This window comes from Canis lupus, chromosome 9, assembly GCF_011100685.1.
Source record: "Canis lupus familiaris isolate Mischka breed German Shepherd chromosome 9, alternate assembly UU_Cfam_GSD_1.0, whole genome shotgun sequence".
NCBI lineage: Eukaryota > Metazoa > Chordata > Mammalia > Carnivora > Canidae > Canis > Canis lupus.
This window is the reverse complement of record NC_049230.1, coordinates 51334442-51349822: the sequence shown is the minus strand read 5'-3', so window position 1 is coordinate 51349822 and position 15381 is coordinate 51334442. Positions and strand designations below refer to the sequence as shown.

The window sequence follows — 15381 nt, the reverse complement described above, 5'->3', positions numbered from 1 at the left end:
CAGCCCGGGGCCAAGGCCCGCAGAGAGAAGAGCCCATCCGGGAGCTCAGGGTGAGCGTGAGGGCTGGAGAAATCAGAAAAACTTTCATGTTTTTAGAAGAACGGAACAATCGCAGGAAGGAAAACCCAGCTGTACGTTCCGCTTCCTTTGCGGTTTAGGCTTTCCCCTTGCTCCCGGCCTCCGGGCTGGCGGGCTGGCCTAGGGCACAGCCATGCGGTTTGGTCTTGGAATCTCCCTGAGTCTGCCCTGTTCCCGCCCCGCCCCGCCCCGCCCCGCCCCGCGGGAACTGCCGTACTTTCCTCCTAGGGCTTGTTGGGTAGCATTTAGCACCGACCCTCGTCCCCCGGGGCGGGGGCGGCCCTCTGACAGCTCACTGAGGGCCCGGGGCCTGGGGGCAGAGGCCTTTGCTTGGGCACCGTTGAGGGACATACACAGGGACGAAGAGCGAGGCGCCCAGACAGTGAATGAGGGCGCGGTAAGGAGGACGCTGAGTGGATACAGCGAACCACATGAGAAAGAAGGGAGGACCATCCAGGCTCCCAGAGGTCACAGGTTTGCTCAGGGTCACAAGGATGCAGCCTGCAGCTCATAGGCCCAGGTCTTCCTGGCCCCTGGGCATAGCTGCCCACAGTCTTCAGGGGTGTAGCCCTATAAGGCAGGGCTTGTGTCTCCAGAGTGTGGGGGAACTGGTGAGTGCTGGCTGAAAGGCTGTTTCCATTTTTAGCTGCAAACACTGGTTCTCTGGGAGCCAGTCTGGAACTATTTTTTTCTGAAGTAAGCTCTACCCTCAACATAGGACTTGAACTCAAGACCCCGAGATGGAGAGTCACAGGCTTTACCAACTCTTGACGTTTTTGCTGATTCTAGTTGCAGCTGTATAACCAAGGGAGATAGCGGGGAGATGCTCTAAGGGCCTGCAGGCTGAGACTCAGGAATCATGGTTAGCACCACCAGAGTGACCTGGACACATTTCCACCTCTGGGTAGCCAGGTGCGAGCTGGCTTCCAACCTGAGCAGTTTTCTTCACCAAATTCCCCGCTGTGCCTTCTGGACAATGATTCCTCCCTGGTAATTAAGAGGCGAGCCAGACAGGGCTCACTCAGCCCCATGGCCGTGGCAGGCAGGCCGGCACTCTGCCAGGACCATGGCCCTCTCCTGACCCAACCAGCCCTACTCCCTCAACTCCCAGGAGAAGAGAGATTCAACCTAGGACAGCCTCAGGGCTGGGCGGAAAGAAAGGTGAAGGAAGATGGGAAGGGATGTTCATGACTTAAAGCATATGGCACCAAAAACTGGGGAGGGGGCGGAAGATGGGAGGGAGTGCAGGGCGTGCATTTGTGCATTTGGACGCCTTCCTAAAGGGAGCATGTAGGTGGCTAACCTAGGAACCCAGGCAGAGACACCAGAAGCGCTCAAGGGAGCCAGGAGGAGAATCTGAAAGAACAAGAGCCAAACAATGAAAGCAGAGGCAGAGGGAGCGGCCGGAGAAATTCGTACACTGGATTTCCACCTGCCCCCACCCTCTCGCTTGCTCTGTCCATATATATATATGGAATTAAAAAAAAAACAACCCTATTACTTAAATATCTTTTTAGGATGAGGAGGGCCATGGGGGTTTCACGCTCCCTTCCTGGCTGTGAGTGTGAGTGGGGGCGGCATCTGAGGTTCACTATCTCGTTCTAGATGTCAGCACACAGGGAGTGGACGGGCAGATGGATGGACGAATGGACAGGGCACCAAATGCATACGTGAATGCGTTCACACATGGACAGTTAACACAAGCGATTTCTCATCTGTAATAGAACAGGACCTTACATAGATTCATTTGTCTCTTTATCCAAGAAACTGTGTGTGCTACATGTTGGCACTGTTCTGAGGGTTCAGGCTTACAGCAATGAAGTGACACAGTTCCTACTCGCAAGGAGCTGACCCAAGAAGGGGTTAAATGATAAATTCTGATCACAGGCCACAGGCCAGTGGTCTTATTGCTGGGATCAGCTCCTTGTCCAGCAGCTTTGGACCATCCCAAGTGAGGCCTGTGGTGGAGGGGCTATGCCCGTGCTACCCTCGATAACCAAGGGACCATTACCCTCACCTGTCCTCGGGCTTCCCATCTGTAAAATGGGAGTGAGTTCACCAAGGGGATTGGGCAGCATCCCAGGGAGTGGTTCCTCTTCCGGTTAGTGGCCAAGCCGGGCTGAGAGTCCGGGCCTCAAAAGCTGATCCTCAGGCTCCCCACAACCCACAGAGTTTCACAGTTGACCCCCTGCTGTGACCTATCTCTGGGATCCTGGAGGATGCCTCAGAGTGTTTCCCAGAAAGAAGGGGCTCCATGGTGGAACATGCCTTGGAGCCTTGGAATGATCAGGAATAGCAGGAGACAGCAGGTCCCTGGACCTCAATCTCCAAGGATAGGTGGGAAGGTGTGCAGAGCCTCCAGTGCGTGGACCTCTCTTTTTTGACCTTGAGGAACAACCTTTTGTCTGGAGCAAGGGCCAGCCTTTTCCCTGGGAGCCCAGCAGAAGGCCGCAGAAAGCCCAGGTTAGACCCAGACATCCATCTTAGCCCTGTGGGGTCTCGGTGCCACAGGGTGGACAGCGACAGGTGACAGGTGCCTGAGGACAGACCCTAAGTCTCAGCCCACCTGCTCAGGGTTCTGACCTCAATTTTCTGGGAGATCTTGGATGAAACCTGCTTCTCCTGGTATAAAAAGAGGCAATGGATTCCTCCCATTCTTCCTCTCAGAGCCCCGGAGGGATGGGGCCCTGGGGTGTATATGGCGGGTGGGGGATTCCAGGCCTCATCCCAGCATCACCCTGAGCAGCTCTGTCCTGTGTTTGTGACACTGGGCTTCTGCATTCAGTATCATCAGAACAACATACACCTGACACCCCAAAAGAGTGGGGTTTATTTATATTTATTTTTAAAAAAGATTTTATTTATTCATAAGAGACACACAGAGAGAGGCAGAGACACAGCAGAGGGAGATGTAGGCTCCCTGAGGGGCGCCCGATGTGGGACTTGATCCCAGGACCCTGGGATCACCACCTGAGCGGAAGGTAGATGCTTAACCACTGAGCCACCCAGGTGCTCCAAGAGTGGGGTTTTTAGGACATGTGTGGGCTGGTGAGCACTGGGCCAGTTCTGACCCCCAGGGACCCTGCTCTTCTGTTCCTTGTTGTCCTTTGTGTTCAGAGGAACAAGGGGGGGTGCAGCCTGGTGCTCAGTCTACCTGGAAGCCAGCTGAATCTGAGGGGCATTCTTGTTCTAAATTTTTAAAAAGATTTTATTTGTTTATTTGAGACAGAGAGAGAGCGCCAGTGAGTGCATGAGCAGGGAGAGCCACAGAGGCAGAGGGAGAAGCAGACTCCCTGCTGAGTAGGGAGCCCTGTGCAGGACTCCATCCCAGGACCCCAGGATCATGCCAGGACCCTAGAATCATGACCCAAGCTGATGGCAGCCGCTTAACCAACTGAGCCACTCAGGCAACCCCTCCCCCCACTCTTTTTTTATTGAATTTTGAGGGTCATTCGTTAATCAAAGTCCCATCATGCCACACTAGCTAAGGCCTGGCCTGGCCCCAGGCAGAACCCACTGCTCCCCTGTTTGGCATCAGTCTGGTCACGGGGAGCAGATCCACCAAGGTCTTCTGAGGTCAGCATGCTTGTACCCTGGAGCAGACCCGGGGAGAGAACAGGACAGCACCCCACAGGCACAGATCTGAGCCCCGGCCCTGCATCCAGGAGAGGAGCTGCCCGGCCGGGCACGGGCATAGAACCCGGACCCAGACAGGACCCAGGGCATGTTCTGAAAGGCCTGTGAGCGCCGCAGGCTCACCCCAGGCTAGAGAGAAGGGCTGGCGCTTTGGAAATGGCCAAGAGCGACAAAGGTCCAGCCTCCTTCGTCATGTGAAAACAATATAAGTAAATCAATGTCATCTCCCAACTACCAAGCCCACACGGTTTCCTCCCCAAACCCTGAAACTTGGAGCCCTCGAGGCGGCCAAGGGAGTGGACACTCCCTCCCGAGCGCAGGGAGAGGTCTGCTCTCTTCCTGGCATGTGACTCCTGGCATGAGATGCCCTCCCGGTTGATCCACTTTGTCTCCTTCCAGGAACCAGAGGAAGGGCCTAAAGACATGCGCCCAGGTGTCCCCTGCACATATGGGCACATCTGCCTGTAGCTGAGAGCCCCACAGGAGATGCCTCCAGGGCGCAGCAGGGGGCTCTGGGGTCCCTGGCCGATACCACCGCTTGGTGGGCCACAAACCCACTTAGAGGAATAGACCGAGGTTTCTAATGCAGATAGAGAATGTCAGAGAGCCGCTCTCCCAGGAAGAGTCAGGGTCTCATGGAGTGTGTGTGCGCATGTGTGTACTTGGTGTTGGATGTGAAGTGTGTTCTGGATGTGGCATCGGCCACGGTGTGTGTGTGGGGAGGGGACTGAGATATCCCAGGGCCTCTGACATCCCTGCTCAGGAGAAGGTGAACCAGCCAAAAGGGAGGACATGCAGGGAAGGAGCGGCCTTGTGCCCTCAGAGCAGGGACACCTGGCTGTTACTTACAACCCAGGAGAGTCCTTGGCACCTCAATTTCTGCTCAGAGCCTGGGGAACCCCAGTCCCCATGGGAGAGGTTCCCACACAGATGAATCCAGTTCTGCCCTCCGGCTCCGGCTCATGTAGAGGCAGCTGGGGTGACTACACCCCGTGGCTCACCCGCGGTGGCCGTTGGGGGTCCTACCACACATGTGATATGCAGGGCGGGCAGGAGAGGGGGACCCAGGTCGAGACCCCCATGTGGCAAGGGGAGGCAGACACTCATGGTGCGGGGGGTTCCCTGTTATCAAGCACCCGGGGCATGGCTCCAGGCTCCACCACAGTGGACGCTGGGTCACTCGCCCACTGAGCACTTTGTGGATGCCCCTAACCCTCTCTGTTCCTTGTTTACAACCTTGCTACACACAGAGTAGGCCCCCTCCCTGCCTGAGGGCTCATCTCCTGCACCAGGGGGCCTGTGCTCCTGCCAGCAGCTGCCAGCCTGCAGCCTGGAAGGGCAGACACGGCCTCCAGCCCTGGGGACAGAGCCCGTGTGGGTGGGAAGTGGGCTCCCACTGGGCCCGAGGGCCAGGCCCCCGCTGCTCCCTCTCCTCCCTCGGGCTCCCTGACCCAAGTTCCCCGCTGCTGGGGGACCTCTCTCTGCCCACACTCCACATGCTGGGACTGGGAGCAGACCTTCTGGACCCTCCAGACTCGTGTGCCCATGCCCTTGACATGTCAGAGGCTGGCCTCCCAGAGTCCTCAGAGGAGGCCAGCGCAGGAAGATGCCAGCGCTGCAAGGGGAGATGCCAAGTGGCCACTGCGGGACTGCACAGGCCTCGCACAAAGCACAGGGCTCATGAGGTCCAGGGAGGGACGTGGGGAGTCCTGGCCAGGGTGTCCCTGGCTGGGGAGGTCCCTGAGGGGGCCCAGAAGAGGCAGGACACAAGGAAGACAGCAGGACAGAGCTTCCCAAGGGGGATGACATCCGGGTCAGAGGATCACAGGGACCCTTGGGAGAACAAAAGGCCCTGGAGATATTGGCAGAAACGCTGTCATTTGGTCAGAAAAGTTGTGTCACAAAACCCCACTCAACACTGGATGAGGGACTCTGTTGGTTCCAGGAATCAGTGTGTATGAGCCATTGTAACACACATTGCATGGAGTCTAGGATATACTTACTTGTCCTCACTAGACTAGATTCTTCTAGAGGAAGTGCCCAGCTTGAGTGTCTTCATTCTTTTGTTTGTGCAAGGGCCTCTGTTTTCAGGAGCAGATTCCTGGTGTTCATCACCGCTGCTAACCCTGAGGCCTGCCCCTGTCACCTCCCACAGTGGACCTGAGTGTCATGTGTGGGGGGGGGCATGGGGGCGGGGGTGCACACTGTTGAAACCCCAGTGTTTGGTGCACAGCAGGGACCCAGATCCTCTGGGTCTACTGAGGATGGGAGAGAGGGAGGGAGGATGGAGAGGAAGGGAGGGGAGGAAGGATGGGATGAAAGGGAAGGAGGGTGGATGGGGGAAGGGAAACCACAGAAGTGGGGTCCATACGCCAGGAGCTAGTATTTGGGGTGAGGTCCCAGGACATCACAGCCCCGGCCCTGGATGGTGGCACAGGCCCTGAGCAGCGGTCCTCCCCATACTGACCTTCCTTCTCCTGGACCTGCCGTCATCCTGGATCCTCTCCACCGCCTCCTCCAACAGCTCTGAAGGTGTCCAGGGGCCGGGTGGCAGGAGGGGACTCAGGAGGGCCTTCCCGGATCCGTGCCCTGAGGGGTGCTGTGACAGTAGCTACAGGGCCTCCTGTCAGGGGGACTGGGACCGGGGATGCCACCCACCTCCTCGGGCACCAGTGTTGTCCCTTCCCTGCCATCTCCCCGACCGTCATGATGAAGGCTCCTGAAAATACACCTTTGAAAAACCGTGCCAGGGTTTCCGGGGGGTGAGTCTGAGGCCGAGAACGGCAGGTGATGTGTGCACCTGCTGGCTGGGATGGGTGCTGCTCCCTGTTCTCCCAGACACGGGTGCCGTCACCCTTCTCTCCAGTGACCTGCGGGGGCCTCTGTTCCCTCACGTCCTCACCAGGGCCGCTGGTCCCCGCACCATGTACCTGCCGGTCTGAGGGTGACCAGCGCTGCCCCATAGGGTTTCCTTTGCCAGAGTCCCTCCCCGGGAGCTCCCGTCTCTGACACATACTCCCTGCGTCCTCCCCTCCCCTTGCACGTGTGTGTGTTGGTCTCTGTCCCTGTGGACCCCATGGACATGGAGCAGTGTTTGCACCAGAGGCTTGTGAAACCTTTCTCTGGCCTTGGGTTGTGACAATGCTTCTGCCCTCCGAGGGGTGTCTTCCAGCTTTCTGCATTTCCCCTGTTTCTGTGTTGGCCACAGGAGGAACCCACTGTCTGGGTTCTTGCCTGGGGTCTGGCTGTGGGGTCCCAGAAGGATCAGGGTCTCGACCACTAGAGTGTGCCCATATTTATTCAAGGGGCCTCTGTTATGATCTCCTCTTTCATCCTTCAGGGATTTCAGTACCGAAATAGGGGAATTCTGGGTCAAATACACACACACATACGGGGTCCTGTTTGAAAATCTGTGGGCAGCCAAAGGTACCTCCTGGGTGATTCCACTTCAGGGAACATCCAGAACACTTAAAGGAACAGAGAGAGAAAGCAGCTTAGGCTTCCAGGGGCTGGGCTGGGTGAAAAATGGGCAGGGAGGGCTTCTGGGTCAGGGTGTCCTTTGGGGACTGAGATATTCTGTGACTACACAGTAGATGCAGGACATTCTAAATTTTATTCATGCTAGTAAATAGTGAAGTTAAATAAAATGTACTTTTATTTAAAGCCTAAAATGTATGATTCTAAAAAAAAAAAGTGAAATAGAAAAAAACAAAAAATCCTGCCCCTAAGAGAAACCATAATAAAGAAGAACATTTCTTCTCCTTCTCCTTCTTCTTCTTTCTTCTTTCTTCTTCTTCTTTTTTTTTAGAGGTTTTATTTATTTATTCATGAGAGACACAGAGAGAGAGGCAGAGACCCAGGAAGATGGAGAAGCAGGCTTCTCATAGGGAGCCCGATGCAGGACTTGATCCCGGGACCCTGGGATCACGCTCTGAGTTGAAGGCAGACACTTAACCGCTGAGGCACCCAGGGGGTCACAGATACATTCCTAGGGGGACATCAGGGTGACTTTGTGGAGCAGGAGGTACATTCAGGGTGGTGGCAGCTGGCGCCCCCTGCGGGTCTACCCCATCCAGAGCAGGGCCTGGTTTCCTGCAGGAGGAGGGGGACCAGGAGCCAGGAGCTCTCCCTGTACAGGTGGCACCTGTCCCCGCACCCCTGTCAGGACACCTGCTGGCTCCAGGGCCCCTGCAGGAGTCTCTGTGGACACCCCCTCTCCCCCCAGAGCTCCAGATGCAGGAGCAGCCTCTGCAGGGGGCCCTCTGGCTGTAGGACAGTCCTCAGGTTCTGGAGGGGTGCAGGCTCCCACCCCGGTCCTGGCTGCTCCACCTCTGTGAGAGGGGTCGTGAGAGGGGCTTTGAGGGGTCAGATGGGGACCCTGTGTGAGAGGAGAGAGACCCCCCACATGCCTGCCTCTCTGTGAGCCCCTGTAGGGACAGACCCAGTCGAGGGCCTCCCAGAGGGGCCGCAGCCAAGAAGGAACCTCACCCCCAGGATGTCTCCCCTACGGCTGTACCCCAGCTGGGTGCTCTGAGCCCAGTCTTGGCTCCTTGCCCCACCCCAGCCTCTGAGGCTCCTCCCCGTGGGGCCCAGCCCCTACCCCTGCCCAGACACCCACAGATACCCCGCCCCAGCTTCTCACTCTGGAAGTCAGTTTCCGTGAGTTCCGGCTCTAGGACCAGAGTTCAGTGTAGGATGACCAGGGACCGTGGCCTGGAGACCACTCTGTGGAGACTCCGTCCCCACGTCCACGCTGGCCCTGCTGGGGGGCGGGGCACAACTGTACCACTGGAGGGAGGTGGGACCTGGTGTCCCCCACCTCTCACCTCCAGCCTCTGCAGTGCTCTGCAAAGAGGGGGACGGGCAGCCACCCGGAGGCCTCACAGCCCCGCCCGGCCCTCCTCCCTGTGCTCCTGCCCACACCCCCTGTGCTCCCAGATCACACACAGAGCTGGGTGTGAACAGCCTTGCACCCGGGACACAGCGACCCATCCTTGCAGGGCGGGGTCAGCCCTGGGCAGAAGGGCACGCCCCCCCCCCCACCCTATCCCACCAGGCAGCCTGGACCTGGGGAGTGAACAGCACCTGCCCACCAAGCATCTGTGCCCTCATCAGCCTTCTCCTGCTCAGGGTGGGCGCACCCTACATGATCCCCTCTTTACTTACACACACACACACACACACACACAAAGGGGCGATGGGGCTGCTCGGTGGGATCACAGCAGTGTCTGGCCGGACTGGGCCTCTCTGTGTTCCTTGTGGGCCCCTCCAGGCACATGGTGGAGCCATCGGGGTGACAGGTCACCTACAGTCTGTAGCATGGAAAAGGCTCTCACTGCGGGCTTCCTGAGAACACATCCCGGGTCACGAGGACACAGCAGGACAGTAGGCTGCTTATTTGAGCATCTCCAGCCAAGTGAACTGGAAGGGCCGGGCTGCTCTAGAGCGTGGGTGCCCGTGGCGAGGCACCCTGGGCACCCACTGACCTTCAGCCTGGCATCTCCCCTCTTCATGCCACGGTCCTGGGCAGTTCCCAGGAGTCAATGCCCTCATCCCACGGTCCAGCTGCCTCCTACCTCTTCCTTCTTTCCCCCTTATCACCCCCAGGGTCCACTCCTCCTTTGATCCCACCTGGGGAGCTAGTTCGTGTGTGTGCGTGCAGGCACAACCTTGTACCTGGGCCCACACGAGGATGCTCAGAGGAAAGGGCCCCATATGGGAGCGGTGCGCAGGGGTCACCCAGGACCTTAGGGGCTCTCATCCCCAAAGGAAATCCCCCCTCCCCAGGAAGGTGAAGTCTGGGCCTAGGAAGAGGACCCTTCTTCTCCTCCAGCCTCTGCTCACCCGGTGGGTCCCAGGCCAGTCCCTGTCTCTCCTGACTTAGGTTCCCAATTGCCCCAGGAGGGGTTGGAGGAGGAACATCATCATGTCACTCAGCGTGTCTAGGTGGCACCTACCGTTTGAGAGGGTTTGACGCAGAGCACTCTGGTTGGGCGCTGTTGTCTCACCAACGGTTGGAGGCCGGTGGATCCTGCACAGGTGCACGCAGACCAGCAGAAAGCATGTGCATGGGACCCCACCTCACAGCAGGGCACGCACCGCCACGGGGTCGCTGAGGGGTTAGTCCCATGAGTCCTTGTCTCCAGTCCTTGTGCTCAGTGACCTGACTCACATCCTCTTAGGCTGGGGCCACCTCCAGTCCTGCCAGGCAGGGCCGCTGGCCTGAGTGGATATGGGGACCTAGGGACAGAGAGACAGGAAATATCTCCCACCTGCCGTCCTGGCCCCCATGTGCCACGTGGGTTCATGACTGGGTCAGGGGAGGTGGAGGTGGAGGTGGCCTCCAGTCTGGGCAGGGAGAAGGTCAGGCTGCCTTTTCCTCCTCTACATCCCTCCCTCTGTTCCTGGCAGCCCCCAAGTGCCCCACAGTCCAATACTTCGGACACCTTCATCTCCTGCTTTAGTCCCCAACACACCCTCCTCAAGCAGGAGTCACTGACAGCATTCTCAAACTAGGAAACGGAGGTCCCAGGAGCTACCACAGGAGCTTCCCGGTCACAGGGCTGTGACATGGCCCTGCTGGGGGTGTGAACCCAGGGCAATCTGGCCTAAAGTCTGAGCTTGCATACAGGTCTGAGGAAGTGGCCTCTGAGGCCAGGCTTGGAGGTGAGGCCAACCTGGAGGGGGCCATGGGGATAGGCAGTGGTGGCAGGGGGCTCTGAGAAACAAAGACTTTGGCATCCCTGGGTAGTAAGTCCTAGGAGGCTGGAAGGGGTGAGGGGTGCACACTGTGGAGGGTTGTTTGGACCAGATTATGCAGGGATCTCTGGAGGTTGGGCAAGGAGTCAGGGGGTTTGGAGGCCCAGGGGACATAGTCTGGACAGTCTTACCAGAGCCACTCCTCCTAGATGTGGAGGGAGCTTGGTGGGCATGTTATTGCCCCCACTCAAGCATGGATCACCAAGCCACTGCCAGGGATGAGGCAGCTGCCTCAGTTTCCTTCTGTGCAGAGTGGTGTCCATGTGGTCTTCTGCCTCTGCCCAGCCCTGGACATGCTGCCTGGAAGATCCAGAGATGGCCTCTGGTCAGGGTAGCAGCTCCAGTGAGGCCAGTACTCAGAGAGGCCTGAGTGAGGCTACCGGAGGGACTCCCCACCTGCCAGTTCACCAGGACACTCTTGTACCTTTTGCCGATCTTCACAGTAGGGCTGACACGGTTCAGGCATCATCGCCCACCTGCTGCATGCAGAGCTGCAGCGAGGAGCCATGGATGCAGATCCTGAGACACAGAGCTCCTGTGAGCCTGAAGCTGCCAGGAGTGTGGTGGAAGCTGAGGAGGACGAGGTGCTGCGTGAAGCTTAGCTGGTGCCTGCGGTTTCCAGAGGTAACTGGGAGGTCAACTCTGGAAGTTGAGGAAAGGAAAGTTCAGTGGGAACTCTGGATTGTGCAGGGCACCCCCTGCCAGCATCTAGCTCAGAGGCTTCTAGAGACTGTGTCTTCTTGGCCCTTTGTGGGTGTGGATTGGGGCCCCAGGCCCCAGGAAGGGCTGTCAGGGAGAAAGGGCAGGACAGTCACCTTCTTGTCTTGGCCACCAGGGGACTCTGGGACAAAGCTCATGTGGATCTCATCCTCTACAAGGGGCTGAGGGAGCTGGCTGAGTACATGCAGAGCGGGCAGGCAATGTCCCTGCAACCAAGGAGGGGCTGCATCTGAGCTGGCCACAGGACTTGGAGTGAGGGCTCCTTTGGGTCTTGGGTGCTGTGTTGGGGGTCTGGTGGCAGAACTGAAGGGCTGGCTGACTTTGCATGGATTGGACACCATGGGTGAATGGGTGCTCTCGGGTGTCCGTGGCCACAGATGGACCTGGAACACACAGGGGAAGGTGTGAAGGTGTGAAGGAAGTGCCCAGAGACAGTGCCCGCAGCCATGCAGCATTTCCTGCCCGTGGGCAGTGCTTTCCGGCAAAATGTAGCTAGTCTTCCTGTTCCCACAGCACAGAAGGTGCCTGAGTGAGTGGTTCCTCAGAATCCAGGTCAGTCTGTTGCTGGCCTGGAATGCCTATTAAGGTAGTAATTGCCCAGGTAGCCTGACCCAGTCCAGTCTGTAATTGCTTCTCTACCCAACATCCCAGACCTGGAAAGTTGCCCTCTGGCTGGTGCCGCAGGAATGGTTAGAAGGTTCCTCTGAGGGCGGCCCCGGTGGCACAGAGGTTTGGTGCCGCCTGCAGCCTGGGGTGTGATCCTGGGGACCCGGGATCGAGTCCCACATCGGGCTCCCTGCGTGGATCCTGCTTCTCCCTCTGCCTGTGTCTCTGTGTCTATGAATAAATAAATAAAAAAATTTTTTAAAAAAAGGTTCCTCTGATTCAGTAGGAGATCAAAGTTACTACAGCAAAAGAAATTATGAAGATTGGAATGGAGATAAATGGAAGAGAAGAGCACTTGAAGAAATCAGTGACAAGAACAGTTCTCTCTTTTGCAGATTTTACCAAAATTCACAAGGAGACAAAAATGGAAGCATTTTATACCAGCAGTTGCCTACTGAAGTGACGTAGATAATTCTAGAAGCACACAAACTACCAAAACTGACTCAGAAGAAATGGAAAACCTGAGTAGACCTATAATTAGTACATTGACGGAAGCAGTCATGAGAACTTCCCAACAAAGCCCAGAACCTGATGCTTTCCATGCTGATGTGTCCCACACATTTGAAGAAGACATAATACTCATGCTTCTGAAATTCTGCAAAAAGTACAAGAGGAGGGCACACTTCCCGACTCACCCTAGAATGCCAGCATTGTCCTGATTCTAAAGACTGACAAACATCTTTGAGAAAAGGCAACCGCAGCCCAGAATCCATTATGAAGAGAGATAGAAAAATCCTAGCAAACAAGATTCTAGCAGCACATTGACAGGACTCTACATCATGACCAAGTATGATTTAGGCCGGGGAGACAAAGGCTGTTCTCTATACTAATCAACGTCCTATGCTACATCAGTAAGACACATCCTCTTAGTTGTTGTAGGATAAGCTTTGACAAAATCCAAACCCTTTCATGATACATGCTCTCAAGAAAATAGAAATAGAATTCTCAATTACAGGGAAGGAGGAACACCTGGGGCACTTGGTTGAGTATCTGACTCTTAGTTTGGGCTCAGGTCATGAATGCATGGGTGTTGAGATCTAGGACCCATTGGTCTCTGCCCTCAGAGGGGAGTTTGATTGGAGATTCTAACCCTCTGCACCTACCCCCATTCATGTGCACACACCCTTTCTCTCAAATAAAGAAATAAATCTTGTGGCTGGTGTTGGCTCTGGAGCTTGCCAGGCTCCAGCTGGGAACTGGAGGCAAAGCTAGTACTGGACATGAGAGTGACTTGAGCTGGTTCTAGCTCTAGATCTGGTGCTAGAGAAGTATCTCTGGTGCTTTCACAGGAATTGGTGATCAAATTTCCTTTCTGGCATTCGAATTTGAACTAGGGTCTAGTGTTTTCTGGTCCAGTTTCAATGTGAGAGCTGCTGCTAGAGCTTCATCTACCTCAGGAGCTTGTCCTCGAGATACCTGTCCACAGAAGCTGCTGTAAGAAGTGCTCTAACATGGGCATGGGATGGAACTTTGGAGCTCAAGCTAGATCAGTGCTGCAGCTGGCTCCTCCTCTGAACCCGGCTTTGTCTGTAAGTCTGCAATTGGTTTGGACCTTCTTCGGTCTCTAGATGAGTCCTGCTGCACTTTCCTCCTATGCAGAGCAGGGGGCTATGACATCCCCCTTTCCAGGAAGTCCTATTGGGATCCTTTACAAGGAGCCTTTCAGAAGAGGCCTGCTCTCAGAGAGGAGGACCAAGAGGAGGAGGAGCTGTGTTGGCGCGGTTGTGCCAGAAATCACAGGGATGATGAGGAAGCAGACACTGGGGTGGGGGATCGGTATGATCAGTAGATTCTCTGGATCCTGCAGAGCACTCCAGGCTGGGGTCCAGCTCCAGGGCTTCTAGAAGCTCCATTTAGGAGCTGGGGTTTCCTGGCCCCTTCTGTGCAGGTGGAGTGGGGATCCCTAGCAATTGGAAGGGCTGTCGGGAGAAGGGATTGGACAGTCAGCCACTTTTCCTGGCCATCTGGGAACTCTGGGTCACAGCTCATGCCAATCTCCTCCATGTTGGAGTTAGGGGAGGTCATGGAGTGGCAGTGTCCCCAGTACTGAGATCTGGGCCCCATCTGAGCTACTCCAGGCCTTGTGAGTGGGAGCTGGCCTTGTCCCTGGCCCAGGATGTTTGCAGGGGCCTGGTGCCTGCAGGGAAGGTGAATTCTGCAGTGTCCAGGCCAGGTGGGGGAGAGGTGTTCTGGAGTGCCCACAGAGATTGTGGGACCTATACCAGGAAAGTAGGAGAGAAGTGTGGAGTCAGCAGTAAGTGGAGCTGGCAGGGCTCTGTGCCCATGAGCAGGGCTCTTGGGCAAGAACAGGCACTCCTTCAATCGCAGATCAGAAGTCACCTGTGTTTGGTCCTCGGAAATCCAGGTCACTCAGTTGAGAGCAAGGCATCATGCCCAGCGGCTGGACAGACCCAGCCTGATATTATTCCTGAGGTGGTCTGACCTGGCAGGTTGAGGTAAAATTACCTGGATGGTCTATGTCACTCCAGTGATGCCTGCTCATTTTGGGGGCCTCTGCAGGGGGGCATCCAGGGTGAAATCTGGGACCAGGCAGCCCTCCTGTACGTGAACACGTGCCTGCCCGTGCTAGTCCACGTCCCGTGCAAACACAGGCACAGGGAGACAGGTTCCGGCATCCACCTGGCCTCTTCCTGGGGCAGGTGAGGGTGCATGGCAGGGCGTCCCTGCTGTCCTCTGCGGGTGCCATGTGCCCATGAGATTTACAAGGTGCGGGGAAGGGAGCACCGGCTGACCAGCACCGCTTTAACTTGCACACTTCAGAATGAAAATCCAGATTTCAGGAAGGTGACCTGAGGGTCCCTCTGTGGCTTTTACCAGATGGTACTTCACGCTGCGGGAAGGACATGGCCCTGAGGTCTCAGGGAGGTGTTGGCCCCCCACCGCTCGGAGCTGCAGAGAGGAGCCAGGAGACCTCAAAATGCAAACACAGTATACAACCCAGTTGTGAGCAGCGGTTCCTGGGGGTGGGGTGGGGGGACAGAGGCATGCCAGGCTGCAGAAGCAGGCCCTGTGGGGAGGGGCGGCCCAGGCTGCCCCCGGGACTACTCAGGTCTGGGCAGCACAGTCAGCGACACGAGGAGGCCCCCGTCCTGCCCTGAATGTAGGGGCTGGGTGCAGGGCAGCGGCCCCCACCCACACCACCGAGGATACTGCGCTGGTGCCCCACCTGGCCATCATCATCCCCTGTCCCCGGAGGCTCCCTTGGAACGCTGCAGGGTGAAGGCTGGTGAGAACCCACAGGGGTAATGGGACTTGTTACTGGTCACCGCTATGCTCCTGATACTGGGGGGTGCTGGGGACACAGCAGGATGGGGGAGGGGGGAGCCCCTGCCAAGTGAATAGCAACCTGGACCCGCAGCCACACTGAGCAAGACACTTTCAGGACACTAAGGACCCAAAGGCACGGGCGGGCTTCTGGGACAGGCAGGTGGGGTTGGGGTGCTCCAAGAACATCTAGGGGGCCCTGGGGGCTACTTGTAAACCGACAGAGAAGGATGACCC

At 56.9% G+C, this 15381-nt stretch overlaps 1 long non-coding RNA gene across 1 annotated transcript; it reads left to right on the top strand.

Annotated features, from left to right (window-relative positions):
* Window positions 1-10921: 10921 nt before the first annotated feature.
* LOC111097550 lies at window positions 10922-14852 on the top strand. Its single transcript, XR_005364077.1, has 3 exons — window positions 10922-11097; window positions 12195-13388; window positions 14698-14852. It is a non-coding gene; the product is annotated as an uncharacterized LOC111097550 (long non-coding RNA).
* The last annotated feature ends 529 nt before the right edge of the window (window positions 14853-15381 follow it).